General features: G+C 38.8%; 1 pseudogene; it reads right to left on the reverse strand.

Moving 5' to 3' along the window:
• Window positions 1–4,239: 4,239 nt before the first annotated feature.
• On the reverse strand, window positions 4,240–7,321 carry LOC120224162 (annotated as a pseudogene).
• Window positions 7,322–7,905: the final 584 nt, after the last annotated feature.

Genomic DNA, 7,905 nt, shown 5'->3' on the forward strand with positions numbered 1-7,905 from the left:
GTATCATTTTTATACTTTGAACCACCGTGAAATATTGCTCAAAATTTAGGTTTCTGATAGCAGCACTTTATGTAATGTCAAACCAAGAGACAGAGAAGATGACTTCCAGTTTCAATTCTACCATTAAAAGTTATGAAACTTATGAAAGTCATTCTAACCCTCTGGACTTCAGTTTTGTCAGCTGACAAAGCAATTAGGTAGAGGAGGTGACCTCCACCACCTATGTGACAGCATTAAAGCACCATGATCCTATGCAGTTTTACTTGCCCCAGACATAGCCTCTTGTCAAAAGAAACATCCTAAAGGCCAGCAAAGACAGTGATAAAGACCACTTAGTCAAATCAAAGTTGAAGTTTCTCAGGAGCTGGCTTTGTTGTGAGGTTTTTCCAGTTCCGAAATGAAACAATAGATAGTAATTGAACAACAACATGGGGTTGTATTTAGAAAACTGGCTTCCAATTCTGGTCTTGGAGATTGCTGGCTTACAGAAAGTGTGTCCCTTTGGGAAAGTCACTTAAATTCTCTGTGCCTTAGATTGCTCATTTATAAAATGGGCAATATATATTAAGGCCATGATGAAGATCAAATGAAATAAGAACAGTGTGAAAGTTCTTAAAAATCACACAATTTCAATGCTAATCTCTTTAAAAATTTTTTTAATATTTATTTATTTTTTGAGAGAGAGAGAGAGAAAGTGAGAGAGAGCAAGCACATAAGCAGGGGAAGCACATAAGCAGGCTCCAACCCAGGAAAGTGTGAGATCATGACCTGAGCCACAATCAAAAGTCTGATGCTCGACTGACTGAGCCACCCAGGTGCCCCAGACCTCTCTTTTAAACTTTATGTTAGATTTTGTCAATCTGTTTTTCTGTGCACATTATGTTGTAGTAAGTTAGTGGTCTCAGGCACTTCAGAAGCCAGACCTGCAAGGCATGACTATGACTTTGTGCATGAAGTGTCTCCTTGCGGTAAATTTCTGGATGTGATCTTTGTGTCTGAGGCATTCCACTTTGTTCCAGTGTGGCTGAAGCAAACAGTGAAGGCTTTGCAGTGCGTGGCTATTAGTGCTGTCTGCTCTCTTCAATTTGCCCATCTGAATTGACAGTTAAAGCTCCTTTTCTATAAATAGCAAGCTATTAGTTAAAGCATGGTTGCCATATGGCAAAATAGTCTTTATTGTTAACCTGATTAAGTACAGAAGCAATGCCTAGTCTTTAAGAAGATACTGTGTTCTGTGATAAAAGCCTGGAGATTATTTTTGTTCCTAAACTAACATACGTCAAGGTCATATAGCTTCTGTTTCTATGTGTGTGAATATTTATTCATCTTGTCACTACTTTTTAAAACTCTCAAAACATGCCATATGTATATTAAAGTGTGTAAAGTGCACTAATACTAAGTATAAAGATTGATGGATTTTTACATAGCTCTACACTTGTGATACTACAACACAGACCAAAATATAGAACCAGTCCCCAAGAAGTTCCCCTTACATTTCTTCCCTGTCAATAACCTTTTGGTTTTTAACATTTAAAAATTTTTGTCTTTACGTTGATAAGCTTCCAAAATAATTATTTTGAAGGGCAGTTCCAGTCTTTTAAAATTTTCTGGAAGTATTAACAATTTTGATGAAAAATAAAAATCTCTCTACAATACTTAATAATGCAGTAAACCATAATAGTGATATTGTAAGTAATAAACTTCATTACACGCTCACTGAAATCAAACATAATTGCGAAGTGGAACCCTCATACAATCCTATCCAAATCCCCCACCTGCGAACCAAAAAATAGAGCTGCCACACAGGCTGGTGCGTGTTCTATTGGTCATGTTGCCAAGCAACCTCAGTCAGTATTGGAGACATCCAATTGAGCAGCAGAGAGACTCAGGCTAGAAGGTATCTTGGAAACAGAAGTGTCCAGCTGAAGGAGAGAAAGGGAGGAGGGAGAGAGAAAAACAAAGAGTGCCACTTGAATATTTATCCATGTTAGTCATGACCACAAACAATTTTTTTCCTAGCAACATGCAGCTAGTTTAGAGCAAAATTCTTTGGGTTGCTCTTTCCTTCAGTTTTCCTCCTCTGTGTCTACAGGTATGAGTGCACAGATTTGGTCAGATGCATCATCATTAAGTCATCTCAGCACATTCAAGCCACGCTGACTAAAATTTCATTGAGATTTTAATCAGACAGTATTGTATCTGATTTGGTCACGCTTAACATAATCTGATTTTTAAATTGATATACTTTCTTTAAAAAAATGGAAAATACAACATGAAACCCTCACCACCTAGAGTTAATCTTCTTCGTGGAAGGTAAAGCTAAAAAGGAAGAGAGAGGGAGGTGTGCCAAAGTCCTTCTGGGAGGGCATCAGAGGCGATGCTGTACACCAAGCAGATGGGGCAAACATCTGGGATAATGACCTCAGCCAAGCCCTCCACTCTGATATGCAACTTGTATGTATTTTTCTAGAAAGGTGTCTTCCATTCTCCACCGTTTCTTTTTTATTTTTAATGTTTATTTTTGAGAGAGAGAGAGAGAGAGAGAGAGACAAAGAGACAGAGCCCAAGTCGAGGAAGGGGGGAGATGTAGACACAGAATTCCAAACAGGTTCCATGGTCTGAGCTCTCAGGACAGAGCCCGATGCGGGACTTGAACTCATCAACCTCGAGACAGGACCTAAGCTGAAGTCAAACACCTAACCAACCGAGCCACGTAGGTACCTCCATTCTCCACAGCTTCCTATAAAACCTTTTCTACTGTACTATGCTCTAATCCCATGCTACTACTCTCCTTTCTTCCTTCTTAACTGCTGACATGCAGAGAAAACAGCCTCTGTGAGCTAGGAAGCTCCTGCTAATTTTCCACTACCCACACATTTTTTCATTCTTCCCTTCTGATGCTTCTTCCTCTATAAGCCAAAGCCTCCATGCTTGTTCTTGATCTTGTACCTGTATATGTTCTTGAAGTCCTGACTCAACGAAGTATTTTCTTTCCCTTCTGTATCTTCAGCCTTCGCCCTCTCCTCTGATTTGTTCTTGTTGACATTAAACGTGTCAAAAGATCGTTTAGCTTAAAAACAAACCTGCATCCGTGCACAAATCCTCCGTTTATTACAAGTCCACTTTCACCTACCCAGGAACTCATCTCTCTACTCAGAGCTAGATGTTTCCAGGAATCTGCATTCTCCATTCTCACCAAAACACACAGGGCACTTTCTTTTTCTGTTTTTCTGAACCTGTTCTTTCTAAGGCCACAAAAATCAGTTCTGGGGCTATCTAGAGAACATATGTTTTTGATCACTTGGCATAACTTTGTACCATTGGTCACTTCCTCTCTTTTAAAATATTCTTTCTGTTGGAATTTATAATGTTGCACTCTTTTATTGTTTTTTTCCCTGGATAGCCCTTGCTGAGTCTCACTTGTGCGCTTACCTTTCTTTCGGATTGGTACTCTATAAGGTTCTTTGTGGCAGCCTCTTTTTTTTTCCCTCACACTCACACTGTCACTGAACACATTTGACCAACTTCCATGGCTTTAGTTAACATTGGTGTGCTGACTCCCACAGCCTTCCCTCTCCTGAAGTTCATTTCCTATACTCGCCTGCCTTGGCTGCTCCTTCTATGTGTCCCCTGGAGCCTTAGAATCATCAGTCTGCCAGCAAATTTATGCATACTCCTATTTTTTTTATACTAAACTTAATTTTCCAAAGTATATAAAAATGATGAAATGCGTAAGGAACAAATTAAAAATAAAATCAGTACTCTTGTTTTAAAACTTTAAACAAAGTATTTTTACACAAAGGTTGTCACATAATTGGATATTTCTCCACTTTGTACATAATTATTCTTACTCTGCACAGAAAGGCGGTTTATTAACTTTTCATCTGGTGACGGAGTGATGGCAAGCACCGAAATCCTGCTTTTAACAGAATAGTAGTAAAAATGCCTCAGTGATTTGAGTTGAAAGCGGTACATTGGTACATAGCTCTGGCATTCGGTTATCAGAATGTATAAATGTCTTTTTATTCAAAAATACAAAATAAATTATCCAGAGGCATAGACAGTGACTGCAGTAAACCATTATATGTTGTCAACTGAAACCAGTAATTGATGATAATAGTAATTTTCTTAAATAACAGCCAACCCTTTCTCCAGCTATTTCCGTCACCTGAGTTTTCTGACATATTGTTGAGCTCTGCCTTGAGGGTAATCTCACAGTTCATTCATAATAGTAAAGCACTATTCTAGGAATGAGAACATGCCACCTGCCACACTTCCTCCCCTTCCACCCATTCTGCCCATTCCAGGGTCCTTCTCTTTGGGAATTCTGGGGACTACAACTTCTACTGTAGTAACAGAAAGGCCAATACAGCAGCATTCAGCAAAGCAGTTTTACCAACCATAGTTGGATCAGCGATTCCTTTTTCAGCTATATTCACAAAATCTCCATGTATGTCATTATAACCAACTTCTGAGGAACTTTGTATAATTTTCTCAACTATCAGTGGTCCTTCAACACTGCATTCTCAGCAATGGTCCTTGCAGGAATTTTGAGTATTCTCTTAATAATTTCTGTACCAAATTTTTAATTTTTTCCCTTAATTAATTAATTAATTTTTCTGGCCTGAACTTTATTTTTTTAAATTTTTTCTTTCATAGTTTATTGTCAAGTTGGTTTCCATATAATACCCAGTGCTCACCCAACAAGTGCCCTCCTCCATGCCCATCACCCCCCTTCCCCTGCTCCACCCCCACCAGCCCTCAGTTTGTTCTCAGTATTCAAGAGTCTCTCATGGTTTGTCTGCCTCCCTCTCCCCAACTGTTTTTCCTCTTCTCTTCCCCCATGGTCCACCATTAAGTTTCCCCTGATCCACTTATAAGTGAAAACATATGGTATCTGTCTTTCTCTGCCTGACTTATTTCGCTTAGCATAAAACCCTCGAGTTCCATCCACGTTGCTACTAATGTCCAGATTTCATTCTTTCTCATTGACTTGTAGTATTCCATTATATAGATAAACTACGTCTTCTTGATCCATTCGTCAGTTAATGGACATTTAGGCTCTTTCCATGATTTGGCTATTGTTGAGAGTGCTGCTATGAACATTGGGGTACATGTGCTCCTATGCATCAGCACTCCTGTATCTCTTGGGTAAATTCCTAGCAGTGCTATTGCTGGATCATAGGGGAGTTCTATTGTTAGATTTTTGAGGAACCTCCATACTGTTTTCTAGAGGGGCTGCACCAATTTACCAACAGTGTAGGTGGGTGCCTGTTTTATCTTCGTTAGCTGGAGTTATGGAATCCAAGACTGGAATGCACTGAAGCATGCACAACCCCCTCCCAGAGCCAATGTCTTTTCCAACAGCAGCTCATGTAGCACTGGGGGCATCTGTAACTCATTCTTGTTGCTCACTTCAACATCATTTGTCTCACCAACTTTCAGCACAGCTACTCCATCTGAGAGTTTTGTCAGATGTTCATTCAGCTATTCCTTTTCATATTCACTAGTTGTGATATCTAACTGCTCAATAATTTCTTGAATACATTTTTTAGTCTGAGCCTTGTCATCTTTCATCATGATGACCTCTCCTAATTTTCCCAAGTTGTGAGGATGAACATCTAAGATTTAGAGTCAATCCTTCTCCCAACGGTGCACCATCCGTGAGTACCAGTAGCCACATCTTTAAGCTGGCTCTTTCTATTTTCACCAAAACCTGAGACTTTGACCTGCTACAACCTAAAGACCAACTTTTAGCCTATTCAAAACCAGTGCACTCGGAGCTTCTCCATTAACATCTTCAGCAATAATGAACAGAGCCTTATGACGAGCATTGGCAATTTCAAGAGCAGGTACAATGGACTGAACACTAGAAATTTTCTTTTCACTTGATAGAACATAGACATCTTAGAATTTACATTTCTGACCTTTATATGTATTAATAAAGTATGGAGATATATAACCTTAATCAAACTTCATGCCTTCAGTAATTTCTAATTCATCATTGAGTGTTTTTCCATCCTTTACTGTAATGACACCCTTTCTTCCAACCTTTTTCATTGCATCAGAAATGATGTTGCCAATTTCTTTGTTTCCATTTGTAGAAATCATAGCAACCTGAGCAGTTTCTTCAGAGGTTTTTACGGATTTAGACTGCTTCTTCAGTTTAGCAAGTATAGCATTAACAGCTAACATGACACCTCTCCTGATTTCCGTAAGATTAGCACCTTTGTTAATCTACTTGGAGACTTCCTTGGCAATAGAGCGTGCCAAGACAGTAGCAGTAGTAGTGCCATCTCCAGCCCTTTCAGTTGTGTTATTGGCAATATCTTGAACAAATTTAGCATCAACATTTTTATACTTCTCTTTTAAGTCAGTGGACTTTGCAACAGTCACACCATCTTTTCTCACTCTGGAATTTCCCCAACTCTGTTCAGTAATCGCTCTTCTTCCCTTTGGCCCCACAGCAATGGCTGCACCATCTGCTAAAAGGTCTACACCTTGAAGCTTTAAGGCTTGGGCATCCACACCAAATTTTACATCTTTGACATTGGCCTGTGTGAGATGAGGAACCAGTGCTGTGGACACTGGCCTCACTTGGTGAAGGACTGTGATTGAAGCATTTCTGCGGGCAACAGCATAGCATGTGGGCAGTGAGGCAGGCCGTCAGAAGTGAGTCAAGGCATCAGTACCCTTAACAGTGATGTTGGCCCCTTAAATCTTAATTTGAACAGCTCTTTGATTTATTTTATCTGGAATTGCTGTATTACAAGCTCAGTGAAGTAAGTTGTCCCAGGCCTCAAGCAAAGGACTGGAAGCATTTAGGTACTTCAGTTTGCCAAATGAGAGAAATAGTTTATATTTGAATGCATCTTAAATGCTTTTCTCTTTTTGAACTGTATTAACTTATTTTGTTCATAATACTCATCACAATGATAGTGACAGCTAACATGTACTGATTAGTTACTATGTGTCATTTCTTATGATTCTCATTTTATGTACATAATCTTTACCATGACCTTATAAGCAGGAATTCCTCTTATTGCCATTTTGTAAACATGAGAACAACTGGGGTTAGCCTGGGCAAATTAGTCTCTGCAGTGTCTCCAAATGAAAGGGTGGCAGAGGTGGGACTGGAATCAAAGTCTGTGTAATACTCCTAACTCTACTATATAGTGGTGAAGTTTTAGAGAAAAACAAACAAAACAAAATAAAATACCCAAGTACTTTCTATATTTCTACCTCTTTGCTGCAAATATTTATTGTTGTGATACCTTTGCAGTTCTTTCAGTATCTCAGTACTGGCCCATGACTGGCCCATGACTATAAACACAGGTTTTTTTGCTTTTTTTTTTTAGGTGTTAACAGTTACCATTTTGGTTTGGTCTGAAATGAAGAATGAACTGGGAATTTCAGGAGTTTCTGTTTCTGTAAAATGGCAGGTGGAGATGATGGGGGAATTTTGGGATGGCCAGGGGATATGGTGTCATCTCCACAGAAGAGGAAAAAAATAACTGGAAAGTTGAGGAAAGAATGAGAGAAACATCTGACAAATATATCCTTCAGAGCCAATTTCAAATTGAAATGAAAATTCCTGGTTAGGTGATTTTTATAAGTTAAAAAAACAAAAACAAAAACAGGAGACTATGGAGAGGAAATGAGATGAGTGAAAAATGAATACAAAAACATGGTGAAGAAAATAACATTTAAATATGATCAAAGAGAAATATAATTGAATAAAATGAGAAGAGTGGGAATAACCAAGAATTAAAAATGGCACAAAGAAAAATATCCAATGCATCAGTAATAGGTTTCATTGATTCAGATTGCTGCCTTTGTAGGTATCTGCCAGAAATGTGGAGCAAAAAGAAAAATAAAATGTTGATTGCTGTTCTGCTGGGGTGG

This window comes from Hyaena hyaena, unplaced genomic scaffold (assembly GCF_003009895.1).
Source record: "Hyaena hyaena isolate Hyena2069 unplaced genomic scaffold, ASM300989v1 scaffold_1116, whole genome shotgun sequence".
Classification (NCBI taxonomy): Eukaryota; Metazoa; Chordata; class Mammalia; order Carnivora; family Hyaenidae; genus Hyaena; species Hyaena hyaena.